The sequence below is a fragment of the Alligator sinensis genome, unplaced genomic scaffold, assembly GCF_000455745.1.
Source record: "Alligator sinensis unplaced genomic scaffold, ASM45574v1 scaffold814_1, whole genome shotgun sequence".
Taxonomy (NCBI): domain Eukaryota; kingdom Metazoa; phylum Chordata; order Crocodylia; family Alligatoridae; genus Alligator; species Alligator sinensis.
Window position 1 is genome coordinate 1,228,664 of NW_005842352.1, and position 25,222 is coordinate 1,253,885.

Sequence of the window (25,222 nt, forward strand, 5' to 3'; positions counted from 1 at the left end):
ATTTAAAAGCTATGCTTATTAGAATGCAGTGAAATAACATTTCTCTTTTAGCCCTCTCAACCATAATCCACAAAGTTTATCTTTTTGTTTAAGCAATTTTATCAATTGAAAAGTCTAAAAAACCAAACAAAACCCCTTATACAGCAATCTGGATTTAGCAAGAAAGCTTTGTCGAGTCTGGCTCAGCAGAGTTAGTTATCCTGGTTAATTGGATCGATGGTGACAGCTGTAATTACCAGAGATGAGATTGCCTGTACTGTAATTACACTTCAGTCTTCAATGGGAACTGGACTGTAGAATACATACGGTAGATTCTCCCAATTACAAACAGGTTAAGGAGAACATAGTATTTCTGTGCTAATCATGTTTGTTATTGTATAGTATAAAAATATGGCAGCATCTAAATGAATTGTTAATCTGACACAGTTTTGCTGATTCAAAGGCATTAATCCACAAACAAAGCTTTACTGCTACTTGGTTTCTGAAGATAACCACAGTAAAGAGGAACAGCAGTTTTACCCCAAAGTAGTTGCTAGCTATTCAGCACATTACAACTACTAGCATTTTCTCTGACAGTCTTGTTCACATCTGTGTAAACTATCAGTGTTTATAGAATAAAAGTTTCCTTCAAAAGCAGTATTAAATAAAGGAATAATTCGAGTGACATTAATTTTGTTTAGGTCAATCATAAAATGAAAGCTTACACTGCCCATGTGAAAACTGCTTAAAGAACAAAGAAAAAGAAATGTAGAAACTGATTATATTTGGCATTTGTTATAGGTTCGTAAGACTTCTATGGTTAACATAAAGAAAAGCAAGAGAGTATGTTTGAAAAGCTAAGAGTCCATTTGTCTGTAACTGGATGGCTTAAACATTTACTTTCAAAACTGTTCAAGACAAAACAGAAAGCATACTATTCCACTTAATGAAGTACTCAGCATTCTGTAATCAGCAACTGGAATGTGTCAGGCTTACCTGAGGGGTCGGAAGAGGAAGAATTATAGAATTCTATTATTAGTTTTTAATATTTTATTGCTGACCTCAAGCCACTGCTGAAGATGTCATAAATGAGCTGGGTTCCCAGGCAGGAGACTGCACCTGCTCTTTCTGTAAGGCATGTCACTCACACAACTATTACTGATTTTTCATAATCTACTGATTGAGAAAGATGAATGAATCTTGTTTTGGGGAAAAAGGTAATATCTTTTTTTACCCCTCCCCAAGCTCATCTATTATATGATGTATTAAAAACCACAAAGGCACAATGAAAGCAATTTATGATTTCATAAGTGAAATATTCCCCTGGGTACCACTTAAGTCTAACATATGCCATCACAAGGTCTGGCCTTCTGCACACAGATGAATTACACATCAGTGTAGTTATTTTGGTTTCTGTCCAAACATCCCATTTTCAAAGACTGTGTTCCTGTATGTGGAACTATGGGTGTGTAAAGATATACTCTTTTTCCAGCTTAACTCCTAAGGCTAGTGGTAAATCCACAACCCAGACCTAACCTTGGGCAAAACCACCCGTTTTTCATTTTGAAGAAGACAACAGGGTTTTTTTTTTTGATTGACTTCTAAAGAAATCTAGGGGGTGTAGACCAGCTCGAGCTAAAAGCAAGCTCAATTGGATTGAGTCTGAATCTATTTACAGTACTACCAATATCAGTGATAACAATTCTCACCAGGATTTTTTTTAAAGTTTTAAATTGCTATTGAAAGTAATTTTTGTGGTGTTCTTTCAGGGAGCACATCTTACCATTCCTTTTACCTGTCTAAATGCAAAAATTTTGGAGGCTTTTCTCATTTCAAGGCTGTACATGATTTCCTTTTTAATGATATTTTAATTGATTCTTATATTAATCCATTTAATCATATTCAATATCCCACATCATGTTAAAAATCTATAGCAAGTACTAATCATTACAATACAGAGAGGTTTTTCTCAGGTTTAAAATGAGACAGTTTATTATTACTCTTTTCTTTTTTTTTTGTTGCTAAGATCAATATTGTATTCGACAATAAGCCCCTCAGGCCCTGATCAAGGAAACCATTTAGGCATATGCTTAACTTTCAGCATGCGAGTATCCCATTAAGATGAGTGGAGCTCCTACCATGGTTAATGGTAAGTATGTGGTTTCGGTTGATGCCACAGACATTTCTAGAGATTTTAATATCACATTTGCAAACCAGATGGTCCTCCTTTAGTTTGGTAACAATGGAGCAAAGTGTCCTTCATTTATACTTTAATCTCAGAAAATGAGATCAAGACATTTTCAGCAACTAGCTGATTGATACTATGTGAAAGCTGAACAACCTTGTTAATTAGGCAGTCCTGCTGGAGTGTCTGAAGTGCATTGCAAGCTATAATTAAAATATAACATTACAGTGATATGTGGAGGCAACCTGCTTTAAAAAACCCTCAAGAATAGGCTTTCCTGAAGGTGCACTGCTGCACTACAGAAGCATACAAAAGAACACTGTCATGTGATCTAGCCACAGAGGTTAGCAGCTTTCAGTTTCATAAAAGGATTAATCAGACTGGAAAACCAAAGACAAAAACGATCTTTCTCTAGCTAAAGATCCGAGTATTTAGCCACTACATTCCATTTTATTTGTTTGCATTCCCACTTCACAAACACAAACAAGAAAATGACTTGTGGACTCCAGGAGGTTTGCACAAATTCACTAAGAGAACTTTTTTTTCTGGTCACATTATATATCCATGCAAGACTGATAAAAATGTCTTGACTATACTAGTACAAGGCAATGAATAGTAAAGCAATGCTTACCTTTCTGAGGGTGCTGATTTTTCAATGAAACTAGAAAAAAAAAGAAAGCAGGTCAATTTACATAATTTTATTTGCTGCAAAAACTGAGTTTGTTGCAACCCTGCTATAAAACTATACTACTGTGACCTTACTTATAACTGAAGGGGAAAACTCTAGCAGACTAACTCTTTCTGTGAGTAAGTTTTCCTCAGCTGCTTAGTAACTTGCTTAGTTTGCAGGGCACATTCCTTATTTTCAACTCACTCAGCAAGCTCAGAACAAAGCATAGAGACGGATGTGCTATTCTGATGCCATTAAGCACGTATATAGATATACTCTTATTACACTTTTGGCATAGAAATACTTAGTTTAAAATAACACTAAGATGACTGATGCTTGTTCACATCTTCTGAGATCCTGTGACTGATTTTGGCTTGGAGAATTTTTTCTATTGCTTTACTCATAGAAAAGATTATTTTGTATAATTTTTCAATAATAACTTCTTTATAAAAAGTACAGAACATAGTGATGCTAAGAAAATCTTGCAGTCAAAGAACTGTCCATGCTGAACCATGAGAAAGCATTCAGATCATTGTGAACTGTAACAATTTTTTTTTAACTCATGTGTTGATAAATTTAATTAATAATACCTTTTCTAGCAAGGCAATGGTGACACTTCTGTATACATTACCAGTTCAAATTCAACATGTGCTAGCAGTGAAAATATAATGCTATAATGCTCACTTAAAAAACTGAAAAAAGGAAACCAATGGAAGTATGTTATATTTTATTATTTATTTGTAAATGGTAACAAATGCTTTTTTAAGTTATACAGATTTACCATATTTTTACTGGCTCTGAACTTTGGAAGGAAATGCGTGTGTAATTATAGCATGTTTTCTGCATTTGTCCACTAAATTTAAAGTAAGAATAAATTGAGGTTAATCAAATGCAGTCTTGTATTTGCTTATAATAACAGTGATATGTATGCATGTAGTGTTCTGCTGTTTGTTATTGGATTTCTCCTAATTCATATATTATTTCATGCTTTGCTATTGATGACACAAAGCTTCCAGCATCTTGCATATATTAAATATAATCAAGGCATTAAAGTGACCAAAGTTTGCAGCACTCTTTGTTTACCATTATATACATACATATCAATTTATTTGTGTAAATTAGGGGAGTTTTCCTGAATGATAATGAAGCAGAGTTGTCTCTTAAAGCATCAACATGAACCTGAAATGGAAAATTTTTTTTGTTTAAAGTTTAAAATTTAAAGGCATCTTATCTCAACTTTCAGGTGTAATATGTTTTAGGATTAAACTTGTATTCAATTAAAATAATTCCCTCTGGCATGATCTGAGTTAAGGCTGAATCATCTTTATAGATTAGCTTTTCATATATAATAAAATGTCTTTACCCCTAATACCTTTGATACTTTTAGTCTGAACATTTGAAAAGTCTGTCTTTTAAAAAGTCAAATGCAAAAGCACAGGTATAATTCTTTGCTCATAAAATTATTAGATTAAATTTTGCCTTTATAAGCCTGGAACAAAGATAGTATGATGTGCTTTGAATTGAGACCATGCAAAGAACCAGGCCATCTACCAGGTTACAATGGAGGACCACTCTAGCTCTTGGGTATGTAGTCAGAAGGACATGCCAACCTTTCTATGATCTGTAAGATGAGGAGCCCTAATTTTAATTATTCATTACGCATTTATGTCCTGGGAGATTAGTACTCATCACTGTAACATGTCACAAAGCTGTCTAGACAAAATTCATTGCTACAGCTAATGCTGTTCTATTAAATAAGAAAAAACTTGTGCTGTGCCATATGGTTATGGTCAATAATAATGTAGTGTATGAGCTTATATGATACACATCTGATGTTCCTCTTACTTATACCAGTATAAATCAGGAATAAAATCAGTTAAGCCAATGGTGTGTAAAACTGGTGTAAGCAGGCGAAAATCACAACCCTTATAGTCAAGCACTGGAGGCAGGCTCCTGCATGTACAAATAGACTCAAAATGTGAAATACCTGCTGAATAGTATGTTATGCTGAAACACTGGATGAACAAAATCTAGGTGTTTTCACAGAATTTTCCTTTTAAAGAAATCGTACTTACACAGTTAAAAAAAAAAGATATATTTAGATTAAAAATTAATATTCTAACCAGTTAGTTTGCAATGAGTTCTACACAGCATCTAGATACTAATTACTGCACAATTAAAGGACTAAGGTCAAATATGCCCTCCATTAAGAGAAACAAGGAAATATATAATTTTAAAATATCAAAATTGATGGTGGAAAATATCTACAAGTCCAGAAAAAGAAGTATTTTAATAAGTTAGAATTGAGATTCCACATCTTATAAGGCCAAATTGTGCTTTCTGTACACATAAATTAGTCAATGGGTCTATTTGTGTGAATTCAGGACCCCAAATTGGCTTCCATTGCTATAATTCAGATTAATGGAATTACAGGCCTCCTTATCCAGTTGACAGCCAAAATGACCAATAAATGTATTTGATATTTTGCTTGCATCTTTGCACTCTCCTGTTCACTTTTCTGGGCATATATGTTATACCCATGCAAATGTATTCACTGTGTCTGCCGATACATTTGCAACAAAGGCCATGGGCAGATGTTCATTTGTAGAATTACAAGTGCCTTAGCACTTTGTAGAGCTACACAATAATGTTATCAAGGGCATACATATGCTCATAGCTCTCACTGCCTCCTCTGCCACTGCTGGGGCATCAGCCGTCACTGCTGTCCCCATAGCAACAGCAGCCATCTCCACTGCTACTTCCATGGGGGCAGCAGCACTCGACCCTGACACCATGCCAGCAGAAGCAGGCTTCTTAAGCTGAACTGCTGACCCCCTGGCACAGCAAAAGGCTCTGTGACAGCTCACTGCAGTGAGCACAGCTGCAGCTCCTGGCCCTGGCTGGGCTACAGCTCTGCTCCCTAGTAGGTAGGACTGTGCAAAGCTTCAGTAGCCAATTCGATTTGGAGGAGATTTGGCTCGATTCGGGGACTGAATCTCTGAATCTGAATAAAATCAGGAGACCAGTTAAAAGCTCTGAATCGATTCGAAGCATGAGAAACAATTCGGAAAAGCTTTGGAAAAGATGTGGCCGCTTTGGAGATTCGGCCATAGATTAAATAGGCAGCTGACAGCTGCCTCCAGCTGGTAAGTCTGTTGGGGTTGGCACCAGGAGGGGGCTGAGGCTTGGGAGAGATTCTGTGCTGACTCCCCCCTTGCTTCTAGCTAACAGCAGGGGGTTGGAGGCACGTGCCTAGCAGCCAATCATATATGGACTGCTGATTGGTTTCATTTGGCTGCATTTGGCAATGTCCGGCACAATGGGAGGCTTGTGGGTGAGCCCCAGCCTGCTGGCCTTGACCAGTGCAGGTGCCTGTGCCCCACCTTACCAATGGGAGAATGTGTGTTCTGTTCATTCCCAATCTATTCTTCACAGTTTAGAGAAACCCATGAAGATTTGACTGATTCCACCTCAGGCTTTTTGAATGTCTGCACCTAGTCCAAATACTGGAGGCTGTAAGTGAGAGAGGAACAGTGGAAAAAATCCTGGCCATATCCTGTTCAATCTTCCTTTCAGCATCCACTCTCTGCCACTGTGTGACATAGGCCTATTTGCCACTTTAAGGGATCATGGGCAAAAAGCCCATCAAGTGAAACTATAGGGCCCCCTCAAAGAGGGAGGCTACTGGGAATGTGGCGACTGATTTCTGGGGACAAATGATAACAACACAGGGATGGGAGTGGAGGTCAAAGGTTTATAATTAATGTATCAAGGGGGATACTGAGTCAAGCACACTGACTCAAACAAGTCCGAGGAACAAGTGGACACTACCCAGTGAAATTTTGTCCAGAGATGGGACTGGACCAGGGACAGGAAAGTGGCCTCACAGTCTCTGGGGGTCCTCCTGGCTACAGCCTCTTTCCTGGTGAGACAGATGGCTAGTCTGGTTGGCACCAGGAGGAGGCTGACCAGGAGTCCTAGGACTTGGTGGGGCCATGGATGGGAAGTACATAAGTAAACAGGTCAGGGAAGTCGTGTAGCCAGAACCTCAGCAAGAGGTCCTGAAGGAGGTGGTGGCTGCAGTCTGGTTTTAGGCATCACAGAAGGGACAGGCATTGGAGGCATCTGTAAACCCTGCCAGATACATGGCTCTATGAAGAAGCCACCAGCTGAGGTCCCTGGTGGCCTATATGATCAAGATGGAATACACACTTGTCAATCAAGGACCCTTGTCCTTGCTGAGCAGGTCCCGCCACTTGATGTCCAGGCAGGACACAAGGATAGAGAGGATGGTGGAACATGCAGACCATGAATGTGTAGAGCCGGCAGTGATGGGCGGTTTGGAAGTGGTATTGGTATTGGGACTGGTTTGGTATTGGGAACCTGGCGTGCTAACATGGTGAGGTGGAGAGGTCCATGGGACCTGCCAAGCCAGGGGCCCCACAACGACCTCTTGGAGGCTGAGGAATGGGTGGGAACTGCCCTCATGCAGGACCTGGTCGAAGTAGATGAGGGCAGTGTCCAAGAGGGCGGCTTGGATCTTCTGGAGCAGGTGGCAGGGCACACACAGTATGGGCAGCTCCATGTGCTAGGGATACTGGTCAAGATGGATCTATGGTCTGACCCAGTAAATGGCAATACTTACATTCTTATGTTAACTTTTGTAGTGCTGCACAGATGTCTGTAGTGCTAAAAATGTAACATCTGTCCATGGCCTCAATTAGTCGAATTTAAGATACATCTCTGTTCAAACATTGTTGGATCTACCCAAATGAGATCAAGATTCTTGGATCCTTCTGTATATATTACACAGAGCAGAAAGAGACCTAGGTTAAGAAATTTTGGCACTGGAAGACAGAGCATGAAATCGTAAAGCATTCACAAGTTGGGTGCACAGAGAGGACACAATCTGATTTACTATCTTTCCATTTTATTATCAGAACCTTTTTGATATACAAGCTACTGTAGCTGCAACTACACAAGTTTTAAAGAGATAACAGAGGCTGTTTTCTAGTTTGGAACATTTAAAATTTATCCTGCTGCTGTAATGTGTATTTCATTCCCTTCCTAGGGCAAGGACCCCCTGATGGCTCTGGGTGCTATAAGACCTGTACCTTTCTTTAGCCCAAAGATACAGATGAAATTATATAGAAAGTGGTTTGTATGGATAAATGTCTGCATCTTTGGCCATTTAAAATGCACTTATGTGCAGAATAGCCCAAAGGGAAGAGCTTTCCATGGCTACCAGTTCTAATCTGCCTTTGAATCACTGTAGGGTGCTAGGGCCTGATTCCAGTCTCATGCCAGTGGAGTCGCTCCTGATTTATAACACATAAGTGAGATCAGAATCTGGGCCTACTGCTTCTTGCTTCAGAACAGCTGAGGAAAGGAAGAGCTTTCACCTTAAATCACACTTACTCCTAGTTTCAATGCCTGAATGGTACTGAGTAATGGTCAACTCAGCAAGCATCAGCTACCACAAAGCATCTTTCTTTTCTCTTTAATAAAGGGTTTGAAGGTCTTCATACAGAACAGAAGATTGGTTTAGCAGACAGTGCCACATGCTGCCTTGGTAACTGCGCATATCACACTAATCTCGTTTGTCTGTTTTCTCCTTTGCAAAATGTATCCACCTTGCTGGGTGTTGCGAGGTTTATGCAATTAAAACCTAAAAAGAAGATCCTTTATAATATCAGTTACTTTAATACTTAAAAACAAAAAACCAACCAAACAAAAACAAAACAACCATTTCCCCCCAAGCCTTTTCCTTTAAAAGCAGATTTCAATGACAAGACAGAAAGAGGCTGAATATCAGAGCCAGCGGAAGTGAGAATCGAAGGTGCTATATAGTTTTCCAAAAAGGTACTGATACATTGGAGTCCTTGAAGTAAATTATATGATTAATCCATTTATTCACTTCAGCACACAGAAACCTGTCCTGTTTTACTTTTCACTTCTAATCTTTTCTATAAAAACATAAATGCAAAGCCATCAGACCTATTTCTTAAAATAGTTGCATAAGCAAACAGGAGTAATTTGAGGGTTATTAAAAATTCACCTAACATTTGGGCACTGGAGGAACTCTGAATTGTATGATTAGCCCAGAACTGTGGTGCCAGCAGAGTTTTGGGAAACTGGCTGCCATCAAATGAATCCTCAATGACTGCTGGCTCCTCAGCAGGCCAAATACCCTGCAAGTTGTGAGGTACCATGTTTACCTGACACCGGGACGATATCAAATTTAAGATGGCTCCCTCACCCCCATAATTAGATTCTATACATGGACAATTATAGATTTATTATGCTTGCCCATGTATAGAATCTAATTAATGGAAAGTTGTTTTAAATTTGTCCTCCCCACTGCTGTGGCAGGGAAAGGAGCTATCTGCTCCCTATACCCTGCCTGCCACCCCTTGCCCCCTATGCCTGTCGCACTACTCCCTGCTCTCCTCTGCCACCTGTCCTTTCCACCCTTGCCACCTCTTTACTCCCTGCACCCCTCCCCTGCCACTTACTTCTGCTGCTTTCTTGGTTGTGGCCCAGCCGCCAGCCCTACCCCGCCAGGCACAAGGAGGGGTGGCAGCTTTGGGCCTGGCCAGGTCAGGGCTGAAAGGGCTGGAGCCAGAGGTAAGCAGCAGGGTGTGGGGGAGGCACTGGACAAGGGGCCAGGTAAGGTCTCACCCTAAAGACTGGTCTCTCCTGCACTCCCCCTCCCACCCCACCTTGCGGTCACCCTTATACTCCCCCAGGAGCATGCCCTTTCCCACACCACATAAGACACCTAGGGCCAGGGCAGATGGCAGCTCAGCTCCAACTTGGGCTCGGAGCCTGTGGCCAAAGCCAGAGCTAACAGCAACTTGCCCCAGGCCAGTACCCAGATCCAGAATGAGGTCTCTCTCTGCCACGTTGTGTCTGGTGAAAAGCCTTGCCTTGGATTCAAGTAAATATGGTATTTCACATCTCTCATTTTAAAAGTATTAAGACCTTGTTTTAATTCACACCACAGCCCTTTTATGCCTGTCAAAGCAGTGTTGATGTATAAATGAAAATCAGGCATCCTACTTATCAGATAGGCCTCCATATGATGACAGCGCTTGCCCATAGAAAACAAATGTGATGGGTAAGGCAGTATTGCACATCTGTAAAGGGGTGTGAATCTATGGGAATGTAAAAAAGGTGCAGGTATATCCTGGGAAGCCAACAAGAGGTGTAAGTTAAAATATAAGTGACACACAATTTGCTACACACTCTAAATAAACAGTTTTTTCCATTGCAGTCCTCCCTCTCAGGCCTTCATATTATAGCAGCTTAGATTCCCTGAGGCTGGCAAGCAGAGGTGTGATGCTAGCACATGCAGACATAACTAAACTAGCTTTTAAGTTTGGGTACTATTGGTGATGGAGCCAAGGTAGCACTCCAGCATGGTTTAGCCACAAAGAAAGTAACCAAAATCCTAGGTAGACTAAGGCAGCTAGAGCTGAAGTCTGGGACTCTGCACCTTCCCTCCTATTGGCACCTAAGTTGGATAGAAAAAAGTGAGCATGGATATGCCTACATTCATTGCAGTCACACCTCAGACTGCAGTGCAGAGATTGGCTAAGATTAAAACCTCGCCCATAAAGGAAAAACTTGGTCATGTAACACACCACTAAAGGCACTTCACTAGTGGAAAGTTTTGTGTGGACAGGACACAGGCCAGGCAGCAGTACTATCACCACACTTCTGACTGCTGGAGGAAGCTGTTCACTAAAGGTGGCCCTAGAATTGAACTCTAACATGCATATAATCCCCTTTTCCCCTGACTCCCTTGGAACACTCCTGGCATCTTTTCTTGTGGGCAGTGCCGACATACAATAGCACTACCAGGAATTAATCAAAACAACCTCATCTGATTTGCCACGATTTTCACTTCATACCCAATCATGACACAATGTCTGCGTTATATGAAGGACACAGGTTGTCAGTCATCAGCCCTCTGGTCCTGTGCAGGTATTAGTGTCATATATTCACATTTCAGATTTCATACAATAACAAAGGAAGTCATGCCATAGGGGCATCCTAGTGCCTATATTAGCTCTTGGACACATGATCCCTCTTAGGATAGCAAAGAAGTGCCCAGCCTAGTCCATACAGTAATGCCTGTTTCAATAATCTTCAGTTGAAAAATAGTCTGTTTTGGGGGGAATGGTAGGATCGACAATGCATTTCTGTTTCAGAGCCTGTGGAGACTAAACATTTCACTAGCAGAAACACTTTCCCCTCTTGATCTTCCAAAGCACAGTTGTTCTGTGGCAAGCAGGAATATGATGAGCTCAGGGCATAAGAGTCCTTTTAAAATCAACACTTATCCACTAAAATTAGGCCTGCCAGAAATTATATTGGGCACAGGAGCCATTTTTAATGGATTGACCTTGACAAATCTGATTTACAGATTAAAATAACAATGTTACAGTATTTATAGAAAGTATAAATTTAAAGCTGTGCCGGCAGTAACATTTCAGATACTTTCCTTACAGCTGAGACCAGCAGCAAAATAACAGCAGCTAAGTGCTGTAATTAATAATCTTCCACTACAACACATTTTAAGAAATCAGGAACCCTTTCAAAATATGTTGCAAGGTGATATGAGCACTGCATTGTGTCAGGTCACATTAGATTTCATTTGGGTGCTGAGAAAGGATCAGTCCTGACATAAACAGATGCAAAACACAGAGCTCAGAATATTTAGAAACATAGATTCACCAGGATACCATGTGGCTTTGTTATTCTGGTTTTATTGCTGTTCTTTATTGTGTGTTCATCAAGAGGGGCCTCACTGTGTACGTAATAGTCGGATGCACAGAAAATGTAGTCGTTTAACCAATCTAGTATTTGATTTTATATTTACATAATATTTCAGACCAGAATCATTTTCTCCACTAATAACTGTTGGTGGGTGGCCATCAGGGAGAAAATTACAGCTCTTTGATTTTCTGGGCCAATTTGTACCAGTCCTGACCTCCTGAGAAGCTTGCAGAAGCTAAGTGGCTACTATAAATTGTGCCAGCTGGCAATGGACCCAAGGGAGTATGGGTCCACTGGGGACTGCTGGGGTATGCTATTGCCATACCCCAAGAGTCTTCCTATGTAGGCTAGGGCATATGAAGGGCTGACTCTGGACCCATCAATGACTGGGGAGACAGAGATTTTTCTTCTCCTTACAGGAATGAAACAAAGGGAGCAGACTGGGTTTAAACTGATGTGCTCTGAGATTTCGCTGAAAACAAACAACCCGTTTTTTCTCCTAACCTGAATTTCATAATAACAATTTTATGTAAAATTATGTGGTAAGTCACTACCTTGAAGCAAATCTTTTATAGGATAGGACTCCATTTAAAACAGAAAACCTGCACTGATTATTTCCAGATTCTGGAACTATGCTGAAAAATATACATATTTCATAGTGGTCTTTTTATCAACATTGCATCAGATCTGGGGCCCAATTCAACGCATAATACACAAGTCTTCCACACTACAGGAATCTGCTTTACACATCAGGCGGTGGCAGTTCAGGGCTTTGTCCCATCTGTGCCATTTCTATGGTATAAAAGATGAAGGTTTTGAGGAAAGTAAAAATTCCCCAAAGAAGTTTTGAAAGAAATAAGCATAAATAATTTGGATCATTTTGGCTCTTATGCTTAGCCTACTTAATTTGCTGCCTCTTCTCATCATATTATGGCTGGGAATAGCATTCTCAGCTATTCAGAAAATGCTATTCAGGCAATGCATCAAATCCTGGTCATATAAGTAATAACAGCATTTATACAAACTCAGCTGCTTTCTACAATGGCAGGGAGAATCTGAAAATGAGGAAACTGAGGTACACAGAGAGGAAAAGTTACTTTCTCAGGCTTCAACATTGTTGTAGTAGCAGAGGTAAGAATGTAATTATCATAATGTTCTTTATACAGGTCTGATCCAAGACAGAATACTTGAGGCCTGGGGTAAAATTATGGCCCCACTGAAGTCAATGGCAAAACTTCTCTCATATCTCCAGTCTTGAACTCTACATACTGGCTCCAGTCAGTGGCTAGGGACACATTCAAAAAGCCTGAGCTTAAATTGATCCAATCCTTGCAGGTTAGTGTAACCTGGCTAGGTTAAATCACTTTGTAACTGAACATACATCCCCTCTGGACTGAAAAAATGCAGGCATGTGCCTGCAGTGGCTCAAGCTAGAAGCTGGCAGTGCTAGAGCAGCCCTCCCTTCACTTCACAGGGCTGAGCTGAGGGGGACATGGCCAGGCCCCAGCAGGATGCTCTGATTATTCCCTGCTTCCTGAGCTGCCCAGCAGGGAATGTTTATCACCACTAACTCAGTGTTTATCAACCCATTAAGAAAACAAAGCCTCTCTCCATTAACTAATGGAGCTCTTCTTAACCAGCTCTTCCAAGGAAGGACATTAAGCTACCTGTTGATCAGCTCCCAAAAGCCTGTCTGCCTTTGTCCTCTACCACAGAATGGACTATAGCCAGCATGTGGTCTGCAAGCTAATGCCGAGGTGTCTGTGTAAGGCAGAGAGGCGGGGGTAATAATCCCTGCTTAGCAGGGAGAAGCCAGGCAGACAATCTGAGCCTGCAAGTCTCTGCAGAGCAGCAGCCAGGGAGCAGAAGGGAGGGGCCAGCTCTGCTGCAGAGCAGAGTCCTGCCCAGCCCAGAGAGCATGCCGGGATGCCGGAGGACAGCCTGGTTTATCTTAAACCAGCAAGGGATCTGGGACAGACATTGCATAAACCAGTTTGTCCCAAATCAATTCAGTCTGATACTACATTCAACCAGATTTATCTCAAACTGGTTTCAGCCATTTTCAAACTGATTTATATACACTAAACATCTGCTCTGTTACAGATTTAAACCAGTTTCTGATCACTTAAACCGGTTTATGTGTAATGTCTGTCCCTAGCCAGAGCGGCTTTCAGCCCGTGTACAGGAACAGAACAGAACTCATGAATATTATCTTTAACAACATTCACAGCATGAGCTATAAACTAGCATAACTTAGTTTCAATTAGCATAAACTTATAAAAAACCCTAAAAAACCCTTCTGTTTATGGCACGTTATGACTGTAAAAGTGTTCCGAACAGATCTGTATAGCTGAAAAAAATCTTGATGGAAAGGGCACAAGGCTGGGCTGAAAATATGCTTGGAAGTTCCAAAATCAATTAATATCTTACTGGAAAACTCACAGCCCGGCAGGTCCCATTAGGAAGTATTCAGTGATCTTAATGTCTGTGACTGTAGGGGCCATGCACATAGATACTTGGTATGCTTTTACACAGAGGAATATGATAAGGTCAACTCTTTGTTTTATTTTTAAGTGCTTTTCCAAGATGTTTTTCTCTGCAGTGGAATGAGCAGGGCATGCAACTAAAAATGGCAACAGTGTATTACAGGTAAGTAGGCTGAAAAGTCAGTCTCGCTGGGAAATGAACTCATGACCTTTCCAATAAAAGGTAAAGTTGAACTTGTAAGAGTTTGCATACAGGGTTCAGTAAATGTACTGTTGAGTAATAGTGCAGGAGGGCAATAAAAACACAGCCAGACTAACAACTCAAGCTAATACAAACATAATGTGCCATGTAGAAAGAAATTAATCAAGACTTTAAGACGACAAATTTAGCTGTGCAGTAACATTACACCGCAGCAAAAATAAAATCTATGATGGGTGTCACATTTCTTGCATTGTGCAGTACTCCCCATATATTCATTTCCTTTTCATTTATATACCCTTTAAAACCATGTATGTGGCCTTGTGTTAACTGCAGCATAATGCATTAATTGTGCAATTAAAGCAGATCTACTTGCTAGCTCTAACAGCCACTGTTCCTCACTTTATGAAAAGATGCTAATAGGCACAGTCCTTAACAAAGAAGCAGACTTGAAATTGTAAAGTAAATTTGAACCACATCCTATTTCCCCACATAAAAAAGAGGAAAATACCCAGCTAGGCCTGTGATATACAGAGTGAAGGAGTAAATAAGCTTTAATGACAATATCAGCACTACTTGATGAGGGCAACATCAAGCCACTGGTTCAGTTCATCTATTCTATAAATTGGAATCCAGTCTGATTAGACTACATTTGGCATTCTGCTCTGCATTAGTCAGTTAATGCTGTGCTTATACTAGCTGTACTTAATGAGGCAGCATGAGTGCCTTCGTTTTTAAGCAAAAGCTTATCTGCATGTCTATAGCTGATTTTGTAAGCTAGATGGCAGCCCCTCAAACTGTGTTTGCTTTCATTGAAATGTTTTAAAATATTGCAGCCTCCAATAAATAGAATGATGCAATATTGTTTCCTGAAAATTAGGCTGCCACATGGAAAAGAATTGCGCTCATAAAAGAATTTCTTGAAACATTACACAAAACAACAGTTCTAAACATCTTGATTCCTCAATTTAGCATTTATAAAGGCACAGCAGCTTTTTCCTCTTTCCTGTGTGCCTTGTGCTGTACTTACTTAATTTTCACACAGGGATTTATTGGATAAAGTGGAAGAAGCTAAAATGAAATAAGCCATAGGCAGTAGTTTTGTCTCTTGTGGTGAAAGAGAGTCTTTTGAGCTAATTAATATAATGGCCTTATACTGCTCCCATCCATCACAGAATACTTGGAGCCTAATTCAGCATTGCAGCTCCTAGTAGTCATTCATGCTAATACAAAGTGTGTGTCAAAAGCTTCCCCTATTCAAAACACTCCTCGAGTTGTATTTGTTTTGATATATATTGTTTTTTTGAATAATAATTAATATACTTCTATTCAATATAAAATTGGCAAGGCAAGATGGAATCCACAGTATATTTAAATTAATTTAGATTTTATGATAAAACTTTAAAGGGAGTACAGATTACCTGCCATTTACAGGATAATATAGGTATGGAATTGCTTGTGGTAACAGTGCAGACTGGAAAAATGTAGCATTTTGGAGTGTATCTATGACTCATGCAATTAAAGGTGTGATGGTCAGATGCACAATCCCCACAATCATGCTTTCTGCCATGCCACACATGCATGGCAGGAGGCACGATTGTGGGACTGAGCATCAGAGCCCATCACACCATATTACTGGGGAAGGGGGAGCCCAGGATCCTGATCCTGAGCTCCCTCAGCACCAGCTAGCAGCAAGCTCCTGTGGCTGGGAGCTGCGATCTGTTGATGGGGCTCCAAGCTGCACCACGTGCTCCTGTGGCTGATCAAGGCTCCTAGCTGCAGGAGTGCACCATGCACTCCCATGGCAGATCTAGGTTCTCAACCACAGGAGTGCATGTCGCATCCCCATGGCTGGGAGACCTCCTATCCATGGGGGTGCAGTGGAGCCCTTGAATCCAGCTGTGCCCTGAAGGCTGGGAGGCCAAATCTGCTGCTGCTCCCAGCCAAGGGGGCGTATCAGAGTCAAGGGCTCTGATACACCCCTGCAGCTGGGAGTGGCAGCTAATAACGGCTCCCAGGCTTGGGAGCCCACTGGAGCCCTCGACTCTGATGGGCCCCGAGCTGGGAGCAGCTGATCAGCATTCTCAGCCTTGGGACTGCATGGGAGTCAAGGGCTCCCATGCGCTCCGGGGCTGGGAGTCCGTCAGCCTGACTAGCCGTTCAGTTAATGGTGACAGGAACCAGCCATAAAGTTATTACACAGTTTTTTTGGGTTATTCCTTATTCGTCATGTCATTAACTAAATTAATGTGGAGTCAGGTAACTATGTAAGATGCGGTTAACTAGTTAATCACATCTTAAGTGTGATATGTGCCAGAGGCCTACGTAGCAGTCAGAAGTGTAGCTGTAGTCAGGGCTGTCCCTGGGCAGGGGCAGGGGGTGGGAGGCTGAATCGGGGCACAGAGCTGGGTGGAGCGGTGGCTCCGCATCCAGCCACTCACTACCCGCCTCGTCACTGATGGCAGCGGCAGCTTCTTCAGGTCTGGGGCCCGTGGGATTGGAACAGGGGCAGGGCCCCGCATGGGCTGATTTGCTCCGGGCTCAGGTTGCCTCTGGCTGTAGCTATACAGCTGTCAGACTGCAGCTCGTTTCACCAAACTTTAAAAGTCACTAGTTTCAGTCCTTGTAACTGTACAGCCATAGCAGCATGGAGCAGCCTTCTGATTATTCATCCAGGTACCCCAACAGGTTTTGAAGTCCATGTTGTACTATCTGTCACAGTGATACTATTACTGATCCATGAATTAGCTTGATGAAATCCTGTTCAGGTATGCCCATGCAAGCTGCAGTTTCTCCTTTGGCTTTAATGGACCTTCATTATAATTACAATTACTGCAATTTTTTGTAATTATTTCCTTGAAACTGTGCTTTCCCCTGTTACAACATAAAACTGAGTTTGAGAAAAGTTATATGTTTTGTCTTGTCATCTTTGAGTCCAAGTTTCAGAGATAGTATTCACCACAGTTAGAATACTATTAACTTATCAAACTCTCTTAGCAGTTAGGATAGTTCTACAAATAACACAGTTATAATACATAAAAGAATTATGAAAGGCTACCAAATGTGGCTATGTAGCAAAAGCTCTGACAGATCACAATATCCCACTGAACAATTATTGGTATAAAAAATATTTTTATGAGTAAAAAAAAAATGAAGCCATTAACTGGGAGTTATTAGCAGCAAGATGTTAAAGTAAAACAAATATTTACATCCTTAAAATCACAAAAGAAAGCTCCACAAGTAACATCTGAAGCATGATAAATGTATGAGCAATTTCACCTACAGCAACTGAGGCCTGAACTATATGAATAAAATTATGCTTTGATTGCAAATTTCAAATAAAAATGCCTATTTCCTTTACAAAGGGAATCAGAACTCACGGCAGAGGTGACTTTTTTATTAGACCAACTGGATATTTGCAAAAAAAAAATTCTTTATTTGCAAGCTTTTGGGTATACTCACCCTTCCTCAGGCATAGGAGAATGCAAAGATTGTAATATTTCTCCTGGGTGGAAATGAAAATTCATATTTACAGGAGAGCTGATGGTGTTGTAAATTCTCCTGGTTAGAATAGTTCATTTTGTGCAGATTAGGCACTGATAGAAATTAGAACAGTCTGTTTACCTTGATGTTGTCTGGTGCCAAGCAGGATGTTGAAATTATGTTTCCTTCTGGTTATGGTATTTCATATTTCACAGGAGAGAGGGGTGATGAATGTTCTCCTGGGCAAGGAATTTCACTTACAGTCACTCTTGCGCAACTTAACACAAAAGTAAGGTTGTAAGAAAAGGTTCTCCTTTGAGAATATTTTATGTGCCTCTGAAAATCAGGCAACAAAGAATTAACATCATATAAATGTAAATTTTTGAACTCTAGAAAGTACAAACTTAAGTTGCATGGTATCCTCACAATGCAGCCTAAACTCTGACCATTGAGCAATGCCTGCACATGAACAAGCACTGTATCTTTACAATCAGCACTTTGGGATGAGAACACATGAACAATGGAGGGCCAGATCTATCATTTTATTCATCTTCTCCGTGCTAAAACAAACTCAGCTTTAGGGCATAGGTAGTGAACATGAACTAGCTGCACATGACCTGTACTCAAACACTGAGCTACTTTACAAACACAACTGCAGATTTGCAAAATACTAACAGCTCTTCACCCATGCTCTAAAAATTCCTTCTAAGACACTCCCTTCCCTTGCCTGGTATTAGCTCCTAAAGACTGTTGTCATGTATGCCACTAGTGTGCTGGCAATTTCCATGGTAAGAAGCCCTTATGCACCCTACGGGCACAATGGCAGAACACAGCATGGACGTGAAGCACACTGATCCTTCAAGGCATGTATGCAACCCTCCTCACAGAACAGTCATACTTCTCACAAACAACAGCACAACCTCATAGCTGTTCCTCGTGCCTACTACTTACAACAACATTTTTATGGAAGAATTCCCAGAAACTGTTGCCAGTTCCAGGAATGGGTAAGGAAGGAAAGCTGAGGTTATATTATAAGAAAATGTACAGACCTTAGCTGAATTTTCTGGCTTTCACAAATATATGTCTAGGTACTCTTCTCCTTAAGGAAAGGCAGGAGGACCCTCTGGGTAATTCTTAATACTGACAAAGTTTTGGTCAGGTAACACTGATGGAGATCCATTTTTAAAAAATAAACTGTAGCCAAGACTGTTGTACAATCATATTCATTGTCCTACATTTATGTTCCTTCCATGCATCTCTTCTTTTACTAGGTTTCCTCTAAATTCTGATAATTGCAGCATCTTGTAAGTGTTGTTTGTGGCCTATTCTTTACCAAGTGAGCTAAGAATAAGTGTAAGAAGGAGAGTGGACTGTAATATTTTGATAGTTGAAACATGGTTAGGGGACTATTAAAGAGGACTTTAACCCCCAGAGATTCAGTAAGCAATATATATAGTTATAACATTATATGGAAGAGTTTTGCTGCTTATTTGAGGGTCCATATATGAGGTGTATCTGCACTGAATGACTTCAAGTTTGTACCACTAGTGGATCTCTGAACCTGAACATCAGTCAGTCGAGGCTGCTGTGACTGTCGGGGCACCTTAGATGCCGATGCTGAACCTGATAAACAATACAATTTCCAGAATAATCTGAACATGAATATGAATTTGAGGGTACTTTGAAATATCTATCAACTCAAATGATAAATCATAATTTAAACCCCAGGTTGGCTTAAAAATACATGTTAAGAAATGCTAATGTCTGATGTCATATGACCTTATTAGAAGGGCTGTGTCAGAGGAGCATACTGCTCAAGCAAGCTCAAATTTGAACTACTAACCTCACCCTGGACCCTGTGAGCTACAACAATTTTCAGTCTGTAACAAATATTAACATGGACTTCAGAGCACTTAGAAAAAATGACTGTTAAACAATAAGTTAGCCTTAGCTTTAACTTTAAAAATGCAGTCCTGGTATAATTTTCTCTTCAGGTTTTGTCATTATGAAAGGGGCAAGGATTCTGAAGCCCTCTGTTCTGCCACAGACAGAACCAGTGGAAGATGCCCAACACTAATCCACCCATCCATATGCTTCAGTCCTATCTTGGAAAGAATACCAGGTGAGGTGGGAATCTCCATGTCCTTTGAGTACTTGGTCTATTAACAAATGTTTGGGGAGTGATGCTGGCACTTGCCTACTAGGGATAAGATTGTGATAAACACCTCATTTCACATGCACCACTGAACAGTTACCTGCTAAAAACAACATTTGAACATTATTAACCTGGACTGGATTCAAACTTGCATCTAGCCAGCCATATAATGCTCATCACTGCAGCCACTTGCTTGTTCTCTGAAACCTAGTAATAAAACGCCATAGCTAACCCATGCACCCTCTGAACCGACCAGCTCCTTTCAGTCTTTTCTGCAATAGCTGCATCTTTTCCACCCTAAGCATTTATTATATTCACTCAGTAAAGTTCATACACATTTCAATGACATTACATTCACATTTTCTTGTGAATTCAAGAACTCTAAATCATACTTAGGAAATCCCCTATTTATTCATCTGTTCTACGAACCCACAAGCTGGAGGTTCACTAGGGGAATAACAATACCGCCTTATTTGTCCCTCCTTATTTTTGAAGAGAAAATGTAACAGAAAACTGAATAAGATAAATTTTTAATGTTTTACTATTTTAATGTTAAATGCTCTGCCTGATTTCCCAAACAATATATTGAGAATTTCTCAGTCATTAAATTGCTACTGATCAGTAACGGAAACTTTGTGTTTTTCTAAGTACGGGGAAGACCTCTCTGTATTGGGACCAGACAATGCTAGTTCTTCCCCCCGTGGAGTCCGAGGACTATTGGAGGTTAAGCCTGCAGTGGATAGATATTCTCCAGTGAGCTTAATGATAGGGGCTACATCCCTCTTAGGGCATGTACAGATGTTTCTAGGACCCAATCTATGATCACATGGCTTACTTTAAGCCATATGATCATAGATTGGGTCCTCCTTCTGCAGAAGTTTGCCAGAGCCGGGAGCCATGCTGGGAAAACTATTTAAATCAGGGCGGGTGGGATCTGGAAGGCTAGTGAGTCTGGGGGTGGGGGGTGTTGCTGGTATCAGGGGTGAGGGGTAGCAGATGCCCGGGCTGGTGTTGGTGCATTCACAGTGGGGGGCTGTCTGTCCAGGGGTAGAGGGGGCAGGGGGCTAAAAACAGCCCAGTGGGAAGAGGAGAGGAGTAGAAAAAGCACAGCCTCAGGGCTTGGGTGAGTGGCTGGGTTTTTCCAGCTCTGAGACTGTGCTCTGAATGTGTAAAAATGTTTGGTAGCTCATGCTGGCCATTTTTTGCCTGATCTAACCTCCCCAAACTTCTGTACATATAGGCACTTAGATCAACCTAACCCCAGTTAGGTTGATCCAAGTGTAACATCTGCACTTGCCCTTAATCTCTAGCCAGCAGAACTGGCCTGGTGTGAGATTAGAATCATGTCCTGTCAACTTGTAATGGATGTAGCAGAAGCTGCGCTCTGCTAGTGCTCACAGAACCACGAACGCCTGCCTCAGACAAGGAGCTGCCCTTGGGGCTATGTGCCTTTTTACTACTGTCTTCTTTTGAGACATGCTAACCCACAATATGTTTAGCCAGTAGAAAAAGCTTTACAGAATTTGATAAGAATGTACAAATCCTTTATACTGACCATATATGACTCACTTGTTACCAATAACCCTCGCAACAAACAACGTAACCAATAACGCAGTGTTATTCACACATAGAGACTTTCTTAACTACCATGTGTGCACACTCTCCAGCATATGCATGCACTTCAAGCAGTAAATGAAGTTAGTCTAAACAGAGGTGTTTCTGGCTATAGTGAGTATTTTATGATAATAAAAGATGCAGGAGCCAGCAGGCTCATCTGCTGAGCACCAGCTGTCTCTGTATGCTCTGCAATAATAGATTCTACTCTGAAAGCATCCTGGCTTTCTCAATCATGTTTACCAACTGCAGAATGTCTAACCAAACTGCTTAGGACTACACAAGTAGTTTTGAGCTTCCACATATTGCACTGATGTTGAATAGCATCTAAAGACCTGAAGGCAGTGTCATTGTCTTGTGAGCACCAACCTTTTCTGCTCAAGCTTTTATAGCAAGGAAGACTTAAATCTCATGATACAACATGAACACCAGTTTATATAAACTTTTCAAAGTATGGATAAAATGTTAGCTAAAATGATACTGTAAAAAAATGACCACCAGCATCATGTTCCTAGCAGTAGTCAATAAGAGCCTGGGAGACAGCTAAAGAAATAACAACAGAGAATTTAACAACACAAATCCCTGCTTCTTTCAACGGATAAGTTCACCTTGTTTTCCATAAGCAGTTAATCGACTCAATGTGCACTTGTAGGTTAGCACATTTTCTTTTAGAACAATGGCGGCTAAAAAAGTGCTGTTGATAAAAGGCTACCAAGTACAAGTGAACAATGGTTTTCAAGCTCTCATCACTCAGCAAATCAAAATCAATTTTCACTGGAACACTGAAAGGCACCTCTTCCCCAGAAGCCTCTATCCCTGCCAAATTTAAGTTCCTACCCCACATGCTGTGGCTTTCGAGTTGTTCAATAATAGTCACAAGCAATTTCTGTAATGGGAAAAATGCACTCTTTTCACTACCCTCATTCTCAGAAACGATGAATCATTTGTGTTCAAGCCTTATTTAAGAAAAGATAAATAAAGTCACCCTCAGGCACAGATGAAGAATGGAAATCTTTATCCCTAGAAGCAGAAAGTTCAGAAAGATGTGACCAGCTGACCAAAGAATCTGTGAATGGAAAAGTGTAGGCCATTTTCACAAAAGACTTGGTTTCACAAGATCAAGTGTGCACATAGTTTTAAGCAAATAAATAAATCCCATTAAGTTTAAGAGACAAGTCGTATTCTACAAGTTATGCTGTATATGAAGATCTAGCTAAACTGACACCATAACCACAGGCTTATGTTCACTTGACCTCAATATGCATGCTTGAAGTTAAGCACATGCTCAAATATTTGGTTGAGTGAAGACCTGAAACTATTCCATTGTTCTCCTTTTAATATTGGCTATTTACAATACTGCATAGTACTAGAATAGTATGTTTTATTGTATACAGCCTGGTGTTAATTTTTCATGCCTTACTATAGAATGCACACAGTGAAGTGAAATTACAGTTACTCTGGGAATCGTAACTTTGAAAAACGTTCATTTAAAATCTCAGCTTTAATGTTGTGTTAACATATCTTTTATATTTAATTTCTTTAAAAAAGAACAATTTATCTATTGTTGAGTTTGCCAGTAAAATCAAGGAATCAAGGTGTTGTAGTGTGGGTAATCTTGAGGGCATCTGTCACATTTTTTCCTTGCTATTGGTTTTATTACAATTGCATGTTATTGTTGCCTGTTTCCATATACGGTCTGCTGCAGAGACACTATAATAAGGCAGCATGAAATAGAACAGATTAATGAAAAAGTAAAGCAGAGCTGGTAAGATTCTTTTAATCTCAATTCAATTCAAATCCATTAGAATATTCTGGTTTCAAAATTCATTAAAATACAAAGTTATATCAGGCAGTTTCAACTGATAACTCCAAAAATAACTGTGGAAGAGTCATGGCAAAAGGTAACAAAGGTAACAAAAATAGGACAAGAAAAACTGACATTCTGGCTAAAAAGACCTTTATCATCCCTCAAGTGATACAGGATCAACATGTCATAAAGGCTCTTTACAGCTGAAAATGTCATTTTGTAGACTACTGACCCTCTTGTCTTTTCTGCATGTTGGAAGTGATTTAAGTACCTTTTGGATGTTCTCTTTTATAGATTCTCTCTCGTGGTTTGACTTACTAAAGGATGTTGCTGATCTTGTCCTTTTCTTGGATCTTTGGATAGTGTTCTTTGGCGTATATTTGCAATATCATAACAACCTTGAAAGCAAAGTCTACTTCTTCTAGATATGTCCCTTTTACAGTTTAATCTCAATTTTTATAGTAATTGTGGCTTACAAATTGAGAGGAATGTTGGAAAGAATAGGTGACCATTAAGCCCACCTATGGATAGCATTTTCTCTATTATTCTGATCAGGTACAGTCTATAGTAGCTTCAGAAAGAGGAGGGAGTGGGAATATTTTAGCTATAGGTTCCAGCATTCAAAGACTTCTAGATGTTCTAGAGCTAAATATTTCTTAGTATTTTAGCCTGGTTTGCTAAAAGTTCCTCAAGAAAAGAAAAAGTCTCTTTGTTTCAGGGAAATAGTATGTAGATCAGGGTGGTCAGTCTCATAAAAGGCCTTGGGGCCTGCTACCCTGTTTGATTATCAAACCCAGGTGGGAAGGGGTTAGATGGTTGCTACAGAAGATAGTGCAAGCTCATTTAAAGGGGCCGTAGGGAGGAGGTTGGCTGTGGTGGCAAGGTCTGGGTAGTGGGGACAATTGATGCAGGGCAGAAGGCTTCTGGGACCCTGATGTCTATTTTGGTCAGGGGAAAAGACTAGGTTAATAGATGGAACTTATGCTCAAATGGTTTACTGTGTTTGAATAATAAACTACCCTGAAGGAAGGGCTTGAAAATAGTTGGGTGTGGAGTTAGTTCTTGCGGGTCTAGGGAGCAAGCCAGCACCCCTATCATATGGTAATGACCATCTATTGCCAATGAACCTATCAGACTTGTTTGAACAAATTCAAAGTTCTGGCCATAGGGGTAGAGGGGAGGGAGTCCTGCATTACAAGTTCTCTCTAACATGTCCAGAAAGCAGGCAATTACCAGAATGATCTTTACTTTATAGGTTGCTTCTGAAAAAGGCCTAATAGTGAAAACATTACAGACTTTGCTTTGATTTTCAGCATCTATAAAAGAAAACCGTTGTGCCCAATATGCTGCCCTGCTATTGACATACAGAGCCAGATTCTTATTTGCATGATGGCCTCTTCACACTTCCTGGGTGGTACTGTGTATACACTCATCTTTTTTCTGTGAAGTTGAGGTCAGGAGTTGAATTATTATTTGTTATATAATAACTATTTTTCCTTTATCTTTTCTCAGAAAAAATGTATAAAACTACTGGCTATATCCACAGTGTGCCTATTAGAGATATAGTGAACAGGTATTTTAGTCTCCATGTATGGTTCAAGGCCAAAGAAAATTACCCACTTTTCACAGATAACAGAATCCTATCTGCCTTAAACTGGGATTGACTGTCCACTATCTAAGCTGATAGTAGGTACAATATTTCATCCAAAGATAGGTGTATTTGCCTTCCAGTTTTACCACTATGTATTATTATTTCCCTGACCTTGAGTCACATTGGCACATGCATTGATGCAACATGAATAGATGCGACACTAGACAATCAACAACATAACAAGGTATGAAAACCTAAAGGAGAACATA

General features: G+C 40.4%; 1 long non-coding RNA gene across 1 annotated transcript in view; it reads right to left on the reverse strand.

The window, feature by feature from the left end:
* Nucleotides 1-25,222, reverse strand: part of LOC102385781 — an 81,122-nt gene that overhangs the window by 14,708 nt on the left and 41,192 nt on the right. Inside the window, exon 2 of the long non-coding RNA XR_003095344.1 lies at nucleotides 2,796-2,825. This is a non-coding gene — a long non-coding RNA (uncharacterized LOC102385781). The remainder of the gene's footprint in view (nucleotides 1-2,795; nucleotides 2,826-25,222) is intronic.